Genomic DNA, 22413 nt, shown 5'->3' on the forward strand with positions numbered 1-22413 from the left:
TATAAGGTGCCCTTGTTTGCAACAAGGGCAACTTATGTGCAGCTTATAAGGTGCCCCTGTTGCAACAAGGGCAACTTATAAGTTTCACATAAGGTGCCCTTGTTGCAAACAAGGGCACCTTATAAGATTATAAGTTGCCCTTGTTAAGGGCAACTTTTGATAATTTTACAAAAGTGACCCCCCCATTGGTGGCACTTACGAAGGGCAACTTATAAGCCACTTTTAAGAGCAACTTATCAAGTTTTTTCCTCTAGTGTACCCGTTGCCCCAGGACAAAAGGTCTTTATGTTAGCTTTAATAGATTATTTTTCTAAGTGGATAGAAGTAGGGGAATTCCAACAAGCGAGGGACAAAGAAGTATGCTCGTTTATATGGACTAACATAATATGTAGGTTTGGAGTACCTTCAGAAATCATATGCGACAACGGATCGCAGTTCATCAGCGACAAAACCAGAGCTTTATACAAGACGTGGAATATCGAGTTGAAGACGTCGACACCAAGGTATCCCCAAGCAAACGGACAAGCAGAGTCCAGTAACAAGACGATCATCACATCACTAAAAGAGTGTCTAGACGACAAGAAGCGACGATGGGCAGAAGAGTTGCCATCCATCCTATGGGCCAATAGGACGACGCCTAGGACGGCGACGGGGCAGACCCCTTTCTCACTCGTTTACGGGTGCGAAGCAGTACTGCCCCCAGAAGTGAAATTGCCCAGTGCACGATACGGGCTCATGACGCCAGAACAGAACGATGTGGAACTAAGTGAGAATCTCGACAACACCGAAGACCTAAGAGAAGCAGCGTTAATAAGGATGGCGTCGCAACAGCAGATCGTAGCAAAATGTTTCAACAAAAACGTCAAGGTCAAAATGTTCAAGGAAGGCGATTGGGTTCTACGCAAAGTGTTCCAAAACACGAAAGAGCTAAACGCAGGTAAATTCGCACCAGTTTGGAAAGGACCGTACTTGATCGATAAGATCATCGAAAGGGGGCATACAGACTCGTCACCAAAGATGACAAGTTGGTCCCCCGAAGCTGGAACTCCACCCACCTTAAACTTTATCATTTTTGAATATTAGTCGTTGGAAATTTTATCAGTCATCGTATCGTCGTTCCTATTTCTTTCTGTTTTACCGCTTTATTTTTTTATTTAAGACCATTACTGACTTAAGCATCGGATGGCCGTTGGCACCCCCAACGACCTATTCTCCTAGCGACCCATGTTCCTTTCGCAAGTAGCACGACAGACGACGACGTTCCCCCCAGGAGCGACGACACTTAAACAAAGCAGATCATAAACGACAAAGAATGACAAACGGCACAGGTACCACTTTACATATGTATAGTTTTATCATCTGTTCTTTATGGCGTCTAAACATGCTACACACGGCGAAAGGTCCGAAACACAGCAGAAAATCACAAGGCCCACAAACGAAACACGATCGAAAAACAAACACACTTGTCATACATAAAGCAAGATGCGTGACCTCTAGGGCCGCGACTTCCAAACACAGTTCAACACAAACACACATAAATTATCCAAACACCTCGTCGCCGCCATCGACGACGAGTAAAAACATCCAGAAAAAACACAAAAACAACAAATATTCAAACTAGCAACTATTACACTTCCTCTTGGGTGGAGGCCAGGGACTCTTGCTCTTGCTCTGGGGGCACGACGACGTCAGCATCGTCCGTCGCCTCTGTCGGATCCTTCTCCAACATCTCCTCCTGAGGGACGACAATGGGAGCATCTCCCTCTTGCTGAACAGCGAGGACTTCCTCCTGCACTGCGACGGGGACATCCTCGACCAACGGAGTGGCGTCGACCTCAGTCACACCAGTACTGGCAGTGTCGGCCACCTTTGCCAACTCATCCACATCCACCACTGGCACCGACAGATCCCCCATGGTACCACCATTGGCTAAAAAATCATCCACCTCCTTCTGACATGGCCAGATGCTGGTCTCCCCAATCAAACACGAATACATCATTTCCGCCCTTGTCCTCCATATAGCCAACGCCTTAACATCCTTAATCCCCTCCTGCAAAGCATCGTACAGACTCTGCAAACCTTCCAACTCCGCCACCTTTGAAGCCAACCCTTCGCGCACTTCTTTGACCTCTTTCGTCGCCTGAGAAATTTGCTCATCCTTAGCCTTCAACGAGCCATCCTTTGCCTTCACGACAGCAGCTAGGTCCGTCGCCTTCTTCTCTGCGATCTGGTACTTTGACTCCCAGGACGACGACGCTTTCTTGGTCGCTGCGATCATCTTGCCAGCATCGGCTAATTCGTCGCACAACTGCGCGCTGAACTTACGAGCAGCCATCGAGGCTTGGAACGCCTGTATAAAGAGGTATCGCAACATAAGTAACGCACACAGAACGCATGACGAGCCAAAAGACAAACATAAAAATAATAAAAATATAAACTTACCCGTAAACTGAGTTCAGCAGCGTCCGACGCGACAGACATCGGTGCCGCATCGCGATAACGACGATACGTCGAAGGAAAAATCAAACGATCAGCGTAAGGCCAGACGACGGCATTTTCATCGTCACCCAAGAAGTTCGGGGGCAACGAGATATTTATATTATCAGCAGCGGCAGCCTTCTCGGCAGGACACTTCTTGGCCGACGCAGCAGGAACACTGCGCTGACTGACAGCGGTCGACGGCGCCTTGAACGGCTTAGGAGGCGACGACGACGCGATGGGATGATGACCTTGGACCCCAATAATCACGGGCGTCTCAGGCAACGCACCTATCTTGGAGTATCGAGGAACAATCGTCAAACTATGTCCACCAGGAGTCGAAGACGACCTCAGCCGTTTCCTCGCACGTTCCTGTATTTCACTCTGCGACATCCTCGACACCGGCTTAGGCGACAAAGTGTGCTCTTCACCCAAAACACAACAAGATAAAAACCCCATTCAAAAACACCATCTCAGGAACAAATATCACCCAAAACCAAAACAAAAACCCAAACTAAACAAACAATAAATACCTGAAGTATCAGCCATATCACCTGCCTCCCCTTCGGTAGACGACGAATCTGCCACTACCTCCTCGAGCAAATCCAACCTCTTTCGTCGACGAGTTAACTGACCTGACTCCTCCTCTATTTCCTCCTCGTCGACGTCGCCTTACTGACCTGCCTCCTGGACCTCTAAACGACCACCGTCGCGACTGAACGACCTTTCCTCGAGAGAATAGCCTAAAAACTTGATATACTTGTCGTGGGAATCTGAGTTCAATTCAGCCAACGACGCCGCCTTGACAATTGCAAAACAAAGCCAAGTAAGGCGACGTTTAGTAAAATAGCAGGAAACAAAAGTAAAAACCAAAATTACCTTCCGTCGTCCACCCTTCAACCAAAAAGTTTCCCATCTCTCCCAGGGAATCCTTGTTAACATAGAGAAAACGACTTTGCCAGCCCCTACCATTCACAGCTAACCCAACACCTAAGTTTGTCTTCCCTTTCTTCGTGACCAATGTGTAGCGACAACACTCCTTCAGCGTCAGATCATAAGTGTACATCAGATCAGCCAAATCAAACGGCACTTGCCAGTCTGAAGTAACCCCTTGCACCACGGCAAAAATTCGCCAGATCTGAGGCATTAATTGGCCTGGACTCAAGTGAAAGACCTTGATGAAAGACCTAGCTAATGGCGTGAAAGGAAATTTAAAGCCAATTGTAAATGGGTATTCATACATAACCTTATATCCCTCTGGACAGTTGAGAGCTTCTTCATCCTGACCAGGAATTTTCACTTCCGCCGACGGCGGCAAATCGGCAAGCTCAATAAATGCTACCAGATTTTCAACAGTGGAGTAAATCGGGTTGAGAGACTTAACCCGACTAGTTAGCCACAATTGACTTAGATCTAACCATTATACTTATGAAATTCTACAGGAAAATCGAAAGAAATAAACGGAGTTTACCTGAATTTGGACGAACTTAGAGCAGAAAACGATTTTACTTCCTCCTCTTTCTATCTCTTGTGTAGATCTAGAAAAAATTTCGAAAATTGCTGTGTGAAAGAACATTTGCATGTTGCGGATGTCTATTTATTGCCTTTAGAATTCATAGCGGTTTTTCCCCACGATCGAAGCAGTTGTGGACAGTTTATTTTTTGAATTAAAATTGTTTCTTTTTCTCCACATGACCCCGCAAATTCACAATTGGGGGCAAACTGTTATCCCACTTTTTGTACTAACGACATAACGGCTTTGACGTCTGTCTATCCCGTGTCAACCAGGTATTATCATGTCGCAGGTAACGTTACGTCGAGTGAACAGGTTGAGGGTAAGGTTATGCGACAAGGTATAGGCGACAAAAGACTGGCGACAAGGTATGTGCGACATACAACCAGCGACGACGAACAAGTTAATAAAGATAGGTCAAGATCCAAGCCTAAGGCCCAAGGCATGCTGCGCCGTAATACAAGCAGAACAAGTCCAAATAACAGCCTAAGACTACGGAAGTGGTTGAAGACTGGAAGAGGGTCGTGGAACAATGGATATTAGAAGATCCCTATCTTCTAGGGATTCTACCAACAAACAACACCGTTGGACTCCGCGTATAAAAGCAGACGGCACCAACACCAGAAGATGACGAGTTATCTCAAGCACTTAAGCATTCAAGCAATCAAGCAATAGTTATATTTCCATACTTTAAGAATTCTTTGTATCTTTTTCTTTCATTCTTACGAAGCACAAACAATTATACAAATTATTTAGGATACTTAGTGGATTGATAGCCTCATAGCTATCCGCGGTATTTTACCTTATTCCTGGGTTTTCCGCGTCAACATCTCCTTGTGTCGTGTCTCTTTTCACTTGTTTTCTGCATTCATTACTTAGTTAGTGTCGACCCAAGCCAAGCGTCGCCCCTAGACGAAATTTGGCATACACATTAATTACAATGTTTATTATTTAGCAATACCAAAACATTTCTAAATATTGTATGTCCCTTATTCAAAAAATAAAACCAGAAATAAGAAACTAAAAAAGTATCAAAAATTAAGTTATAGATTCATGAGAGTCTAAAAAAGTGTGAACATATTGTCTATCTCCTCTAGCCAGAATAATCCTAATCTGCATATCTCGATATTCACATTGGCTCGCTGCCCACTGTTAGGTTATGACAAATATAAAGCATATATATTTCATGCGGAAAAACCATAAAGCCAGGAATCCAAATTAATTTCCACATAACAATTAGTATAATTTATGATACATACTTATGTAGCGTTCCCTCCCTAGCTTCTCCCGAACCGAACAAAAACAAGTTTAAGACTCCAAGTGTCTTCCCTCCGTAGATAGTCCACAGCATATTCGGATCCTCCTTAGATTTAATTAACTAGAATTCAACCTAAGGTTTTAAGTTATTCGAATATAATTTGTGGCAAATTATTAACTTTAGTTTTAACCTTAAAGCTGTATGAATACTTGAATTGGTTGATTATAAATTGTGAATGCCATCACCTATTTATAGGGTAGGATTATCGGAACTAGAAACCTACTAGGATTCAATTATTCTAATCTTATTAGAATTTGATATTAATTAAAACTATTAAGTTAATGTTTAATTCAACAACTAACTCTAGTAGTTTTAGGAAAATAATCTTTAATTTAATCCTAATCTCTTAAGGATTCGATGCATGCACGAACTCAACGCACACACGCAAGCACAACCCACGAGGGGCGATGTACGCGTGCACGCGCGGAGTGCTCGGCCCAGCAGCGCTGCAGCCCACGAGTGGGCGTGCCAGCCTGGTGGTCTTGCTAGGCCTGGCCTTGCGCTTTGCTTGGCTGGGCCTTGCAATGCTTGCGGGCTGCCTTGCTGCCTTGCTGCACGCGGGCTTTGCTAGGCGCAGGTTTGGCTTCGTGCTGGGCCTTGAGTCTAGCAAGCTCGTCCAATATTCATTTCGTACGACGCGCTTCCGATTAATTTTTCGATTCCGGAATTCATTTCCGATTCGAACAATATTTAATATTTCCGATTCCGGAATTAATTTCCGTTTCGAACAAATATTTAATATTTCCTATTCCGGAATTATTTTTCGATTCCGATAATACTTCCGATTCCGACCATATTTCCGTTTCCGGAAATATTCCCGATTCCGGCAATATTTCCATTCCCGATAATATTTTCCGATACGTAACATGTTTCCGTTTCCGGCAACATCTACGACTTGAATAATATTTATATTTCCGATACGATCCATATTTCCGTTTCCGGCAATATCATCGTTTCCGGAGTATTCATAATTTACCTTTTGACGATTTCAGCTCCCACTGGAACTGAGATCCGTTGATTCCGAATATCAATAAATGGAGTATTTAATTCACTTAAATACTTGATCCGTTCACGTACTATTTGTGTGACCCTACGGGTTCAGTCAAGAGTAAGCTGTGGATTAATATTATTAATTCCACTTGAACTGAAGCGGCCTCTAGCTAGGCATACAGTTCACTTGATCTCACTAAATTATTAACTTGTATAATTAATTATTACTGAACCGGATTTATTAGACTTAGCATTGAATTCATACTTGGACCAAGGGTATTATTTCCTTCAGTCTCCCACTTGTCCTTAGGGACAAGTGTGCATTTCCTGATTCCTTTGTCGTTTGATGCTTGCTCATGAACATAAGGTAAGAGTTGTCATCCTTATTATGTCCAGTGGTATTTCTTGGTTTCAGAGTTCAACTGATCAAATAAATAGATAATCATAGCCTATGATTCATCTGAGCACGGCCATGCATTTTACAGTTTCTAGCTCTCCGAGTGGCCTTGTACAACTTTCAGCATCTCATCCCGATTTATGGGAGGACAATCTATCCCAAACTTGCGATCTTGAGATTAGACTTCGTTTGATAGGTGATTACCCGAGCGTTTCCGTTATAGCCTCCTTTTACGGTGCGACAGTTGACAACGTCAAAGTAACCAGTTCTCAAACAAGTAATCTCAAATCACTCAGGTATTGAGGATTAGTGTCTAATAATTTTAATGAAATTTACTTATGACACATTTTCATCTCTTACAGTAAAGTTTTATAGGTCTGTCCGATACTAGTCTTCCCAAAGTAAGTATCTATGCAAATGATTGCGACATTGCCATGTCCACATAGTTCAAGAAACAGAACTACTAGTCATCTTGCATTCTAGTCGTCTAGCGTTTTATATGCGTCCATCTTTATAGAAAACTCCGACTAGGGACCATTTTCAACTTTTGACATTCAAGTTCACTTGATAGACATTTATTAGTCACAGGACTGGTCCTGACAGTCTATCTTGAATATGTCGTCAAATTGAAGGGACTCATTATTTAATAAACCACAAATTAAATGAAAAAATGAATTCTATTCATTTATATGAATGGTTAACCAATAACGTTTTACAAAGTATTAAACTCTAAAACTTTAAAACATTAAATGAGGACATCAAATCTATTTTCCAACATGCTTGATTCCCATAGCTGTAGTGTGCGAGTTGTGCTTTGCTTGCGGCAGAGGTTTAGTTAATGGATCTGAGATGTTGTCGTCAGTTCCAATCTTACTTATCTCGACTTTTTTTCTTTCAATGAACTCTCGTAGAAGGTGAAATCTACGAAGTACATGCTTGACTTTCTGGTGTTGTCTAGGCTCCTTTGCTTGTGCAATAGCTCCGTTATTATCACAATATAGAGCTATTGGTCCTTTAATGGAGGGGACTACACCAAGTTCACCTATGAACTTCCTTAGCCAAATAGCTTCCTTTGCTGCTTCATGTGCAGCAATGTACTCCGCTTTAGTTGTAGAATCCGCAATGGTGCTTTGCTTAGCACTTTTCCAGCTTACTGCACCTCCGTTGATGCAGAAGACAAACCCAGACTGTGATCTGAAATCATCCTTGTCGGTTTGGAAACTTGCGTCCGTATAGCCTTTAACAATTGATTCATCATCTCCACCATAGACCAGGAAATCATCTTTGTGCCTTTTCAGGTACTTCAGAATATTTTTGGCAGCAGTCCAATGTGCCTCTCCTGGGTCTGACTGGTATCTGCTCGTAGCACTGAGTGCATACGCAACATCCGGGCGTGCACATATCATAGCATACATTATTGAACCAATGAATGATGCATATGGAATCCCACTCATTCGTCTACGCTCATCTAGTGTTTTTGGGCACTAAGTCTTGCTTAGAGTCATTCCATGCACTACAAAAAACATGTACATATTGTGAGGGGGTCAAAAAGCACGAGGCTAATGCATGACCTCGTCCCTCGTGGGCGTGACGTCGTCAGATCGAGTGTAGTTAGATTTCCTATGAGTTTACACCCAATCGACTAGTAATATAGGAGTCGTCATTCAGTTTTTAACGACAATAAGAAAAACTGACAAAACCCGGTTATCGTGACATAAAGGGAGTGCAATTATGTTCGACCACGACGGCCATAGGTTCCCTTGTGATCCCTGGTGTGGGGATCGCTCAACGTACACCCGCAGGGCAGAGATTGAGAGTTCGGGGGACTGTAACTACCAAGAGGAGTGCTCATCGATAACTCCAGAGGCAGGTTATCCTTACTAGCTCAGCATAAATAATTGAAGGGACATGCGTTTAAACTATTAAACTACTCGGAATTGATTTTAGCAATATGCAACACATAATACTAAATCGATCGTGATTATCTTATTTAGATTGATTTAAGGTACCTAGCATGATAATTCAATTGTCCAAGGTAATATCTTATTAGGCGTGATAGATCAATCAAGTTAATAGTTTGACAATTTTATAAAAGGGTGATGAAAGCGATTAAATCATATGAGGGACACATTACAACGCACCCTTGAGAGGTGCGTCACGGTTCTCAGAAAACTAACCACTTGGCTTTGCTATTTCTCCTTTTATTTAACGAATCTCGGGTTTCTAAGCAGTGTTCCAGTATTTAGGCTTAATTCATCAGCTACAAGGGACAGGATGCGTTCTGTTCGACTTTAGGGTCGATTGCGACAGAACGCCGGATCAATTTCGCAGCGTGAAGCTAGGCTTAAGGCTAGAGTCAATACTCAGGTTATGAAATTGTGTGTCCCGTTCACGTCGGTTTTTAGGCTGTATTTATAGGGAAAGAGTTTGTGGAAAGATAGATCTTTAGAATACAAATCCAAAAAGAATTCAGAGACGAAACGGCCCCAGGTATTTTCATCGCCCAGGGCTGGGCGCCGAAGATTTCGGCGCCCAGACCCAGGCGTTGAAAATAGGATCTGGCCGAGCCTTTTGTCAGATTAGGACTCTTAAACACGGAGCTTTTGAGACTTATCCGAGTTTCTTAGTGCGTATTAACTTATGACGGAATGCGTCTGGGCCCGTTACGAACTCTAGGTTCGTTAGGAATTTAATTAATACGTAACTCTTATTTTCGAATTATAATAGGAATAAAATTCCTTTTGCCAATTCTATCTCTTTTAGGACTTATGTTGGAGTGCAACACCTAATTCTGACAGATTTCTATCTTTTATGACTTTGCCACTTTTAACAACTACTTCTTACGGCAGTTACTATTTTTAGCAGGTTTCTATAAATAGCAATTTTGGCTGAAATGAAAGGGTGATTGAGATTCGTTATTTTACAGGAGATGCGTTGCCAAGTGGAGATTTATGTTCTCATCATCAAACCTTCCCTTTCGGGAATGGGGACAAAAGCAGGTGTAACCAGGCCTGCCCAAGCCCGATCACGAGGTAAAAAATGTTTTTAAAGATTCTCATTTTCAGGGTTAGCTAAACGAGAAAACCCCCTTGTTTTTATAGGACGTAAAACGAAGGAAAATCCAGTACATCGCTCTTTTTTGGAAAAGCGAAAAACCAATCCTTTGATTTTTGGAAAAGGGAAACCATCCTTTGATTTTTGGAAAAAGATAAACCATCCTTTGATTTTTGGAAAAAGATAAACCATCTTTTGATTTTTGGAAAAAGATAAACCATTCTTTGATTTTCGGAAAAAAGATAAACCATCCTTTGATTTTTGGAAAAAGATAAACCATCTTTTGATTTTTGGAAAAAGATAAACCATCCTTTGATTTTTGGAAAAGGGAAACCGGGAAAAGTTATCGTTGCAGCGACTAAGGACCTGCGCGGTTAGTGACGCAGACCTCGCCCGCTGAAGGTGGGGAGCTTGTCCTACTGGGGGTGGACGCCCCGTCTGATAGAAGTGGACGAATCTGTTTTGATGTTTTGAAAATAAGGACCTACGCGGTTTGTGACGTAGACCCCGCCGGCTGAAGATGGCGAGCCTGTTTTTTGAAGATTTCATTTTATTATTATTTTTTGTTTTCGAAAACTGAGGACCTGCGCGTTTTAGTGACACAGACCCCGCCCGCTGAAGGTGGGCAAACCTGAATTCGTTTTTCTTGATTTGGGACTCGCATGGTTCTGACGCGATCCTGCCTGATCGAGGTGGGCCAGATGCTATTTCATTTATCCTTGGGATTTCTTTTGAGAATTTTTCATTCATTCTTGTAAGAGCGATTTCTCTCGAGAAATGCTCGGGTTTTAGTTGTAACCTGAATGTGGGTTGGCAACGTGTCTAAACGGACCATCGTTTCGTGGCCGTCTGCCTTTCATGGTTTTGAACAAGTCTTTGCGGCCCATAGGATGTATGTCACTGTTTAGAACTGGCCTAGTTATGCCATTACTTGGGTCCTTGCGGAATGACTGGTGGGACCATATGCGAATCTTAACGGAGACCTTTGCTTTGAGGCCGAGTCCGTTTTTTGAATTTGTCCAAGCACGGGACGCAGCCTGAAAGTGTTGTTTCAACTTGCATCGTATATTTTCTTTCTTTCAAGCCCCCAAGCATTCGTACTTGGTGGTCGCTCTTTGCCAAGAAAAGTGCGTATTTTATAACGTCCTTGATCGTGTTTGAGATCGCGCTCGTAAGTGCGAGCGGCCTTTGTAGTGGTATGCTACTTTGATGAAATCGTGGAGTGCGACTTCATTTTCCGGGCGACAAAGTTTGCTTCATTTTTTCAATGATTGATAAAGCGAGCATACTTTGGCCCGGATTGATCTTTTTTGACAAATAAACGCTTTTAATTAGAGAAACCAACGACGTAATAATTATTTTTTTGTTTCGAAGAATGACCTTGATTGTTATACGTTTTTTTTCTTTATATTGCTTTGAAAAATGGACATATATTTTTTGAGACGAGTCTATGTTTTGACATTTGCTTTCACTATTTGGGCTCTAAAAGTGCTTTGGGCTTGACCTTGATTAGAAAAGGGCCTCGTGTATACTAACACGGTTTTAGGCATTTTCCTGGTTCGCATTTTGAAAGATTTGGGCCTTGGGCTGCATTTTTATCGCCCCAGGACAGGCGTTAGATATTTCGGCGCCCAGCCACGGTCGCTGAAAATGCTACCTTAGAAGCCTTTTTTATTTTTCCAGATTTCTCAACGCGTTTCCGAATGGGATCAGGATGATTTCGTGTATATATCTGGGGGTTAAGTACGTCTTTCTTTTTCACCACTGCCAACTTCTTCTCTCCTACAATTATCTAGCTTTATTTTTTTCTACTCTTGCCATGTCGATTCCTCCTTTCTCCCTCCAACGAGTTGTTAGGCGCTGGCTTAGAGCCCTTAATTCCACAGAAAAGGTTTTGTTGAAAGGATACCACTTAGAGGCACTGTTAGGCTTACAACAAATTAACATTGATTATAACTTTCTGTATGCCGCCCTAAACTTTTGGGATTCTGATCACCACGTTTTTGTTTTTCGGGGCAATGAGGTATGCCCTTTGCCAGATGAATTTGCCGCAATCCTGGGTTATCCTACCAATGCTACTCCTGCTACCCCTGGCACTGTTGAAGAGGGTAAAACAACTATAGAGGCTTTCCTAGGACTAGATGATGACACGCTTGCTGAGATCATCGTGGGTGATAAGGTTAATTTGGCGAAGCTTGCAAAACATCACTTTAGGCCTAGTAAAATATGACTGAACAGAAATTGAATATCCGGGCACTTGTATTCTGCTTGTTGAACCACTATTTACTGTTGAATAACAATGGTGAGTTTGGTGACTTAAGGTTGATTCCCCTGATCAGTCAGATGGAGAGTTGCTATTCTATTATGTCGTTGATTGTTGCCGAGACCTTGTTGGGTGCGGATGAGTTAAAGAAGGATGCCAAGTCTGAAAGTTCTAAGGGGAGCCCCCTATTGTTGCAGGTAATTGATCATTTATTTGCGCGCATATAATTATTTTTTCTTTTCGTTTGCCTCTGCCTGGAGCTAATTTTCAGCTCCCAGGGCTCGGCGTCGGAATTTCTGGCGCCTGGTCCTGGGCGTTGAAAATGCATCCCAGGCCTTATTATTTTTCTGATCGTACCCGTTTTTTTCGCAGACTTGGCTCATGGAACGACTTAGGCTTCTAGAAGCTCCTGCCGATCCTAAACATTATCGCCCTATAGCCTTAGGCAACCGAAAGTATTTGCACCAAGGCCAGGACGAGGCCGAATGGGCCTCCTATTTTACTCATGGCATATGCTCTATTAAGTGGGTGGTACCGTGGTGGGGTTTGACTAATATGACGGGGGGTTCCGAGACGTTAGTTCATATTTCTTTGATGGGATTATCTCGACCTGTTTACATCTTTCCTTACCGAGTCATGCGACAATACGGCTTAAGGCAGACTATCCCATTTGCTGATACGGTACCACCTAAAGTAGCGGTCTTTTCACGAGCACGGGTTCAAGCGTGGGCTAAGTATTATGGTGGCCTCCCGCGTTGGACCGTGACTACAGATGGCTTTGTGGGTCTTTCCGAGAATTATAAGTTGTGTATGAGTTCCGATGATAAGGCTGTGAGAACTAAGGCTCGAAATGAAGTGTCGGCTGAACTTTTGATACCTCGAGGTAGGGCTAAGTATGAAAACCGTAATCCTGCTAACCCTTGCGAAAATGGCATTAAGACTGTGAAAGCTCGTCCTAATCGAAAGCGAAAGGAAATTCCTCCTCGTTCCAGTTCTAGGCCTAAAAAGGTACCTAACGTGAAGGGGCCTGCTTTTCCCAAAAGAAATGCAAGCTCTCGCGGAGATCTTCGTCGGAATAATGTATGGGTTAGGAAAGTTCAGCTCCCTGTAGAACCAGTGGCTGATCGAATTGATGTTGATAATTCTTCCCCTACTATTGTTTGTGCCCTTGAGGCTGAGCGAGCTATAGCTGTTCAGACTGAAGATGTTTCTGAGGCCTTGGCATCCTTGGAAGTTAGTGTCAAGGAGCCTGTTTTTATGGAGATCGACATAGGGGCAGCGCAGAAGCCCGTGGGGGTGGACCTTGCGAACATTGCCCTCTACAAAACTTTATTTGATGATCCGGAAGAACTCGAGTAGTGTAGTTCTTGCTAGGGTGTAGGTGCCCTTTATTTATTTCAGTTGTGTTTGTTTTTCATTCCTTAGCACTTTGGTTTTCCTTCTTATTATTTTTAAATATTAATAAAGGCGTAATTTTATTTTTCTGGTTTCTTTGCTTTCTTGTTCTCGCTTTGCTTCTCTTTTTTATTCGCTCATTTCCAACACTTATGCACATTATATTTTTTTGATTTTACGGAATCCATAAATAGGATTGCCTACGTATCCTTGTTAAATAACTTTAACTTAGAATCAGGTCGCGCGTAGTTCTAGCTAGAATGAATTCTAGGATGCCGGATTTGATAAGTATGTTCTGAGATGGAAACATATTATTTGAAACGGTAGAATAGGCGAAGTTTATTTTAATCTGCTGCTTTGCCGTAAGTCGAAATTTGCTTTATTATTTTTTTTGAGTACATGTATTTTGCGCATTATTTTTTCATGTTTTGTTTTTCTTTTTGGTATGTATATCTGAATACGTGAATACGTGCTGTACCCCCCAAGTGTTTGTTATTTTTCCGTGTATGTGCGGATAAAATGACGAGCACTTCTGGGTAAACTTCGGCAAGCAGAGAGTTTCAACGCCCAGACTGGGGCGTTAATGATTTCGGCGCCCGGCTCTGGGCGCTGAAAATGCTTTCTGGGGTGATTTTTGGGCGTGTTGCTTCTTTTCTTTCACATGTTTCTTGCTTTTATTTCTTTTTCTTTGTTTTGTTTTACTTTTTATTCGTCAGAAATCAATTTTGACACTATTTCGGAAGCTTTTTGGACTGTTAGCGTGCGATGCATTTTCGTCCGGATTCATTTTATCTATTCGTGACTCAAAATGGCTTTGAAAATGGAGTTAGGGTGCGAAAGATGTGAAGATCTTTGTGTAGGGATTTTGGGTGGGTTGAGGTGCGTGTTGTTAATGAAGGGTATGGTGGGGTTACGTTTTATTAATTTTCTTTTTAAGCAACATTTGCACTTGTTTTGGATTTGATTTCCTTTGGTTTCTTTGGGTTGCACGGGTTGACTTTTATGATTGCACGGGTTGCCCTTTATGTCTTAGAGGTACGGTTTATTTTGTGGATTTCGAGAATTGGTTTTGATGTCACGATTCAAGACCGGTGGGTCTTGCTATTGGGCCTAAAGTGGGCCGCTTCCTTATATTTTTTTGATTTTATTTTTGCAAATCTGATTAGGGCTTGTTTAGTGTTAGAGAAAAATTTTTTAGGAGAAATCTTACGCCTTTATTAATTTGGAAAGTAAGGAAACACACTGAAATAAATTAGCCTATATTCTAAGGGGTCTCAGGGCTATCTCTAGAGCTTTATTTTTTCTATCATCTAAAGAACTACTAGGCGTTTTGCTAAAGTGCTCTCTATGGCTCAAGCCTTGGGTTTAGTCTCGTAGAACTTTGGTCCTTCGCCTGTACTCATCTTGAATTCTATTCCCTTTGTATTGACCCACTGATATGTCTTCGCCCATCCATTCTCGGTCTCTTCTGGTGTTGATGTAGGAGTGATTAACCGGGTTGGATTGAACCCTTCATCTTGCAGGGCTAGGGTGGTTATTACAGTCACGTCCTCCATAGGCCTCGATTCGTTAAACAATGTCCATAGAGCTTGGTTGTCTAATATTTAAGCTGTTTCAGTCTTGGTGAGGCGGGGTGCCTCTTCCATAGTATAACAGTCATGGAAAATCTCAAATCCAGGTTTTAGCAGGCCATTCTGAACAAAGGGTTCAGGGAAGTCGCAGCATGGGTGTTCTTCTCCTTCTCGGACAAACATACCGTTAAGGGTTCTTTGGTATGGGGGAAGAAGGGTGGTTTTTTTTGTCTTGGCTGGCTTAAGGCGTAGCCTAGACAAGTGGTCAGCAATATCTTCCTCCGTTGGTGTATAGCCTAAACCAAAGGGAGTAGTTTTGTTGGGTGGGGGATGGAACATGTTGTTCTTCTTCCTTATGCCCAATGGAGTTCCCGGGAAATATCCTTGAGCTAGCAACATTTTAGGGATGACCCAGGACGCTCGCGGATCTAGAAATGCTAAATTGTAATCCTCAATGACTTGGATGACTTCATCCACTTGAAAACCGTAAAGGTCCTCTGCAGCATCTGTCGTTCCGACCATAGTACAACTGACGTCGAGAGGAGGGGCGCATATTTCCAGAATTACCCCGTTATGGTTAAGTTTAACCATCTGGTGCAAGGTAGAAGCCACACCTCCTAAGTCATGGAGCCAAGGGCGCCCTAAGAGGAGGTTGAAAGTGCGCTTGATGTCAATTATCTGAAACTCCTTGGTGCGTGCCACAGGCCCGGTGTGTATTGTGAGGTTGATTTCTCCCAACACAGGCCTTCGAGAGTTATCATAGGCTCGCACCCCTTGCATGGAGGTTTGGAAGTCATCATTTCCTAGCCCCAAGCAATGGGCGGTTCGCAATGGGCAAACATTTACCGCTGAACCGTTATCTACGAGTGCTAGGGGGATGTTTTGTCCTTTGCATCCAACCACTAGATAGAGAGCCTTATTGTGGGCGCCTCCTTCTTTAGGTAAGTCTTTGTCAGTAAAAACTATTGCTTTTTCCTCAACATCTCTCGTGACGTGGTTCACCAACGAGTCAGGTGTGATGTTCGTAGGGACTGAGATGAGGTCAAGTGAGCGAATAAGTTTTTCACGATGTTCCTTTGAAGTGCACATGAGATCCCACATGGTAATCTCGGCTTTGGTTCTTTTTAGTTGCTTCAAGAGAGGATTTTGGATGACTTCTGCGACGGTGGTGTGCCGCATGTTTTCAGGAGTCTGTCTGACTGGGATGTCGTCCACGGGAGGTGGGCGAATATCCTGTTGGTATACCCTTCCGGACCGAGTAAGATTGTCAACTTTGGGCTCTTGAGGGGTGGTGTCAATGGGAGCATGCCCGGGCCAAGTTTCGGTAAAGAGGTCCTGGCCCGATACTTGGGACATGTAGATATCTTCAGCATCATCATCCCACACACCGCACACTTCTCTCTCGATTTGATCCATAGGGACCATGGCGAGTGGTGCACCTTGGGGCGTAATATACACCGTAGGGTCAAAGTTCATATTTTCCGGTTGATCGAGAGAGATGTGACAAGAGCCGAGTGGGCTCTTGTTGTTGTTGGGTTTGCCAACGTTAGGGAGGGGTATTATTTCATCCTCTATCATATCCTGGATCGTGTTTTTTAGATTCCAGCAGCTTTCAGTATCATGCCCATTTCCTTGATGGAACTCGCAGCGGGCGCCCTCGACCCAGTATTTATTTTTGAATGGAGGGTCGGGTGTGGGGCCTATGGGCCTTAGTTTTCCTTGTTTGGTTAGTCTTTGGAAGGCTTGTACTAGAGTCGACCCGAGTGGGGCAAACTTTCGGTCTCGGGTCCACCTTTTGGGGCTCCTTCGGGTTGGGGTTTCTTCAAAGGCGTGGACCTCTTGGGCTTGAGGCGTGTGGCCCCTGTTGTAGGTATTACTTTTGTATGCAGGCTTGCTTTGTACTGTTTTTGTGAGGTCATCCTCGATCTTTATTTCTACATCGTAAACCCTCTTGAAGGTGTCAAGGCCCAAGTATCTAAGATGTTGTTTATAAGCTGGGTCTAGGTTGTCAATGAATTTTTGGACCAATTCAGTTTCAGGAGGCCTATTGATTAGTTGGGCCGCTTGGTCCCTCCATCTAGCGAAGTAGGTCGTGAAGCCTTCATTTTTCTTTTGGAAGAGGACTTCCAGCTCGCGCATGGTGACTTGAAAATCCATGTTCGAGGAGTATTGCTTGATGAAGACATTGACAAAGTCCTCCCAAGTGGGGAAGAGCTTAGGGTCCTGGTGGTAGTACCATTTGAGTGGCACAGGTTCCAAGGACAAAGGAAAGGTAGGAAGATACATGGACTTGTCCACACCTTTCAAGTTCATGGCATTCACAAAGCTCAAGAGATGATCACGGGGATTGTCCCTGGCTTTGAACTTTGGTAAGTCGGATGAACTAAACTTTTCCAGTAGTTTGCCGGGAAAAGGTTCAGGATCGAGGGAGAAATACTTGCTCCCCATAGTTTGCTGTAGAACCATTTTTTCGATCTTCTTCTCGTTATCGAGGTCATGTTTGGCTTGCGCAGCTCTTCCATGGACATGTTTGAGGGTGCGAATCGAGGTTGGGGAATCGGAGATCCTTGAAAGGGGGAGTGACGGCTGGAGCTTGGAGTTGCTAAACCTTGTGTTGGTAATGTATCTTCGAGACGTACTAACCTTTGATTTTCAGATCGACGCCAAGTGGCAGAACCAGCCCTATGCATAAGACAAGCTAAAGTTTAGGCCCAAAGTTAAGCATTAGTCTAGACTTTTGACTCTTCCTATCGGTTTTCTATTCTCACTCTCGTTGGTACATTTTGGCTTTTCTTTTGGTCATTCTTTAGGTTTTCGAAACACTTGCCCGCGTGACATTCAAAGTTATATTAACTGGCATGCTTGGTTTCGGTGCCGAACATTGTCGTCATAGGAGGCCTAATGACGACGCAAGGAGTTATTTATTTTATAAGTCGTTTTTAGAATTGAGTGCCTTTTTCATACGTCCTCGTAGCAAATTTGTTACGAATTTTTTATTGCTACGTATATTTTGTGCGCGGGCACCGAGGCTGCGGTACCTGGCCAAAAGGCCAAGCAGCAACTTCACCGCCCAGCAAGGGCGATGAAATAATTGGCGCCCAGCCAGAGGCAAATCACGATGTAAGCCAAGGGGGCATGCACCAATGAGAGGGACCTTAGTGGGCGAGCGATTGGGTTTGGGACGGGTGTACTACTAGCGAAAAGTGCCGAGTGGACAACATTCGAAGCGTATGCACCCCCCGGTTGGCGATGGGTATCCTTAGTCCCAACTCCCAAGATAAAACATGCCAAGGGAGCCGAGATTCGTTATGCGGTTCTGTTCGTTCACATTAATATGCTGATTTTCAGGTCGTCCCAACTTGATAAGGAAATAAACGCGGAGTAGGATCGTTTCACCCTTCGGCTAATTTGATTACCTACGAGCACAAGTATTTAATTAACGTTCCCCAGTGAAGTCGCCACTGTGAGGGGGTCGAAAAAGCACAAGGCTAATGCATGACCTCGTCCCTCGTGGGCGTGACGTCGTCAGATCGAGTGTAGTTAGATTTCCTGTGAGTTTACGCCCAATCGACTAGTAATATAGGAGTCGCCATTCAGTTTTTAACGACAATGAGAAAAACTGACAAAACCTGGTTATCGTGACATAAAGGGAGTGCAATTATGTTCGGCCACGACGGCCATAGGTTCCCTTGTGATCCCTGGTGTGGGGATCGCTCAACGTACACCCGCAGGGCAGAGATTGAGAGTTCGGGGGACTGTAACTACCGAGAGGAGTGCTCATCGATAACTCCAGAGGCAGGTTATCCTTAATAGCTCAGTATAAATAATTGAAGGGACATGCGTTTAAACTATTAAACTACTCTGAATTGATTTTAGCAATATGCAACACGTACATAATACTAAATCGATCGTGATTATCTTATTTAGATTAATTTAAGGTACCTAGCATGATAATTCAATTGTCCAAGGTATTATCTTATTAGGTGTGATAGATCAATCAAGTTAATAGTTTGACAATTTTAGAAAAGGGTGATGAAAGCGATTAAATCATATGAGGGACACATTACAACGCACCCTTGAGAGGTGCGTCACGGTTCTCAGAAAACTAACCACTTGGCTTTGCTACTTCTCCTTTTATTTAACGAATCTCGGGTTTCTAAGCAGTGTTCCAGTATTTAGGCTTAATTCATCAGCTACAAGGGTGTAATTTGTTACGAATTTTTTATTGCTACGTATATTTTGTGCGCGGGCACCGAGGCTGCGGTACCTGGCCAAAAGGCCAAGCAGCAACTTCAGCGCCCAGCAAGGGCGATGAAATAATTGGCGCCCAGCCAGAGGCCAATCACGATGTAAGCCAAGGGGGCATGCACCAATGAGAGGGACCTTAGTGGGCGAGCGATTGGGTTTGGGACGGGTGTACTACTAGCGAAAAGTGCCGAGTGGACAACATTCGAAGCGTATGCACCCCCCGGTTGGCGATGGGTATCCTTAGTCCCAACTTCCAAGATAAAACATGCCAAGGGAGCCGAGATTCGTTATGCGGTTCTGTCCGTTCACATTAATATGCTGATTTTCAGGTCGTCCCAACTTGATAAGGAAATAAACGCGGAGTAGGATCGTTTCACCCTTCGGCTAATTTGATTACCTACGAGCACAAGTATTTAATTAACGTTCCCCAGTGGAGTCGCCACTGTGAGGGGGTCGAAAAAGCACAAGGCTAATGCATGACCTCGTCCCTCGTGGGCGTGACGTCGTCAGATCGAGTGTAGTTAGATTTCCTGTGAGTTTACGCCCAATCGACTAGTAATATAGGAGTCGCCATTCAGTTTTTAACGACAATGAGAAAAACTGACAAAACCTGGTTATCGTGACATAAAGGGAGTGCAATTATGTTCGGCCACGACGGCCATAGGTTCCCTTGTGATCCCTGGTGTGGGGATCGCTCAACGTACACCCGCAGGGCAGAGATTGAGAGTTCGGGGGACTGTAACTACCGAGAGGAGTGCTCATCGATAACTCCAGAGGCAGGTTATCCTTAATAGCTCAGCATAAATAATTGAAGGGACATGCGTTTAAACTATTAAACTACTCTGAATTGATTTTAGCAATATGCAACACGTACATAATACTAAATCGATCGTGATTATCTTATTTAGATTGATTTAAGGTACCTAGCATGATAATTCAATTGTCCAAGGTATTATCTTATTAGGCGTGATAGATCAATCAAGTTAATAGTTTGACAATTTTATAAAAGGGTGATGAAAGCGATTAAATCATATGAGGGACACATTACAACGCACCCTTGAGAGGTGCGTCACGGTTCTCAGAAAACTAACCACTTGGCTTTGCTACTTCTCCTTTTATTTAACGAATCTCGGGTTTCTAAGCAGTGTTCCAGTATTTAGGCTTAATTCATCAGCTACAAGGGACAGGATGCGTTCTGTTCGACTTTTGGGTCGATTGCGACAGAACGCCGAATCAATTTCGCAGCGTGAGGCTAGGCTTAAGGCTAGAGTCAATACTCAGGTTATGGAATTGTGTGTCCCGTTCACTTCGGTTTTTAGGCTGTATTTATAGGGAAAGAGTTTGTGGAACGATAGATATTTAGAATATGAATCCAAAAAGAATTCGGAGACGACACGGCCCCAGGTATTTTCAGCGCCCAGGGCTAGGCGCCGAAGATTTCGGCGCCCAGACCCAGGCGTTGAAAATAGGATCTGGCCGAGCCTTTTGTCAGATTTGGACTCTTAAACACGGAGCTTTTGAGACTTATCCGAGTTTCTTAGTGAGTATTAACTTATGACAGAATGCGTCTGGGCGCGTTACGAACTCTAGGTTCGTTAGGAATTTAATTAAAACGTCACTCTTATTTTCGAATTATAACAGGAATAGAATTCCTTTTGCCAATTCTATCTCTTTTAGGACTTATGTTGGAGTGCAACACCTAATTCTGACTGATTTTTATCTTTTATGACTTTGCCACTTTTAACAACTACTTCTTACGGCAGTTACTATTTTTAGCAGGTTTCTATAAATAGCAGTTTTGGCTGAAATGAAAGGGTGATTGAGATTCGTTATTTTACAGGAGATGTGTTGCCAAGTGGAGATTTATGTTCTCATCATCAAACCTTCCCTTTCAGGAATGGGGACAAAAGCAGGTGTCTACACATATTTAGACGGAACAATGGTGACGGTCTAACAAAGTGTCGCAAGGGGTTCGGGGGAGCGAATATTCATTTGTAAATTGCGACGCTTTATAGCGCCGCAAAATATTTCGGTGTCCTAAACCGTCGTTATTTACAAAAAAAACACGTGGTTCAACGTGTTTGTAAGCCCGCAAACCAAATTTCATCTGGCCAAAATATCCCGCCTAATAAATCTCACTCTAATTTTTCTCAGAGTCCCGCCTAATTCTCACCCCGCCTCCCACGTTTCTCTCAACCTCCCCATCGACTTACCTTAGGGCTGAAACCTAACTACCCTCGTCAAATTTTCCGGTGAATCCGTCTTCTCTCCTCCTCACCTTCAGCACCGTTAACGAATTCCTTGAATTTCGTCTTCAACCTGTACATTAGCACAGTTAAATCTCTCAATTCTCTCGGTTAAGCTATCTCACTCCTCATCCTATAAATTCATGAAAAATCGCAATTATTGAATTCACAACTCACCCAAAAAAATTCAAGATAAATTCGTTGCTGTCTCTGGTTTTTTATTGGAGAAAATCGAGCATCCTCTTGGATTTTGATTTGCTGCTTCCTTGGTGTTACCGGATAATTCTCCAGGTAATATTTTTTTAATTTTGTTGCCGGAATTTTCCGAAATTATATGCTTTATTGTTAATTTTAGAGGTTGTTGATTGTCTAAGTTATACTAACTCAAGGGGAAGATCAAAGAGCTGGTCGATTCGGGTCAAATAGAATTTATGTAATACTCTTCAACTGAATGTTTGTATTATTTGATTTTTTTTTTTTTTTTTTTTTTGCATTTTGGAGTAGTCTTCTACTCTTCTTAATGCTTTTTCTAGTTTTGAGTTAATTCTCACAACAGCTTCTGGGATGATATGGAAATGGGGGGATGTGCATCATGAGGCAACTACTCATTACATTAACCTCATTGATCTGACGACTTTGGGGCATCACTTTATCAAGAATGAATTTGGTCAGATGCCGTAAGTCGGCTGGAGATTGATCTATTTGGACTTTCTGCTGTTCAGGCGTACTTGCTTTGTGCAGAGGTATTTGCTTTCTATTTTGTTTGTTTTTAACTTGCTTCTAGTCTCCTGCTGCATGCTATTATATTGCTTCTTTCTTGGTTATTGGTGTTTATTTTATATTTCTAGCCTAGATTTGGACTTCTAGATTTGTTACGTAAACTGAACTTCGCATTATCAAATACCAGTATCAGGAATCAAAGAAATACCCATTCCGCATA

The sequence above is a fragment of the Spinacia oleracea genome, chromosome 5 (genome assembly GCF_020520425.1).
Source record: "Spinacia oleracea cultivar Varoflay chromosome 5, BTI_SOV_V1, whole genome shotgun sequence".
NCBI lineage: Eukaryota > Viridiplantae > Streptophyta > Magnoliopsida > Caryophyllales > Amaranthaceae > Spinacia > Spinacia oleracea.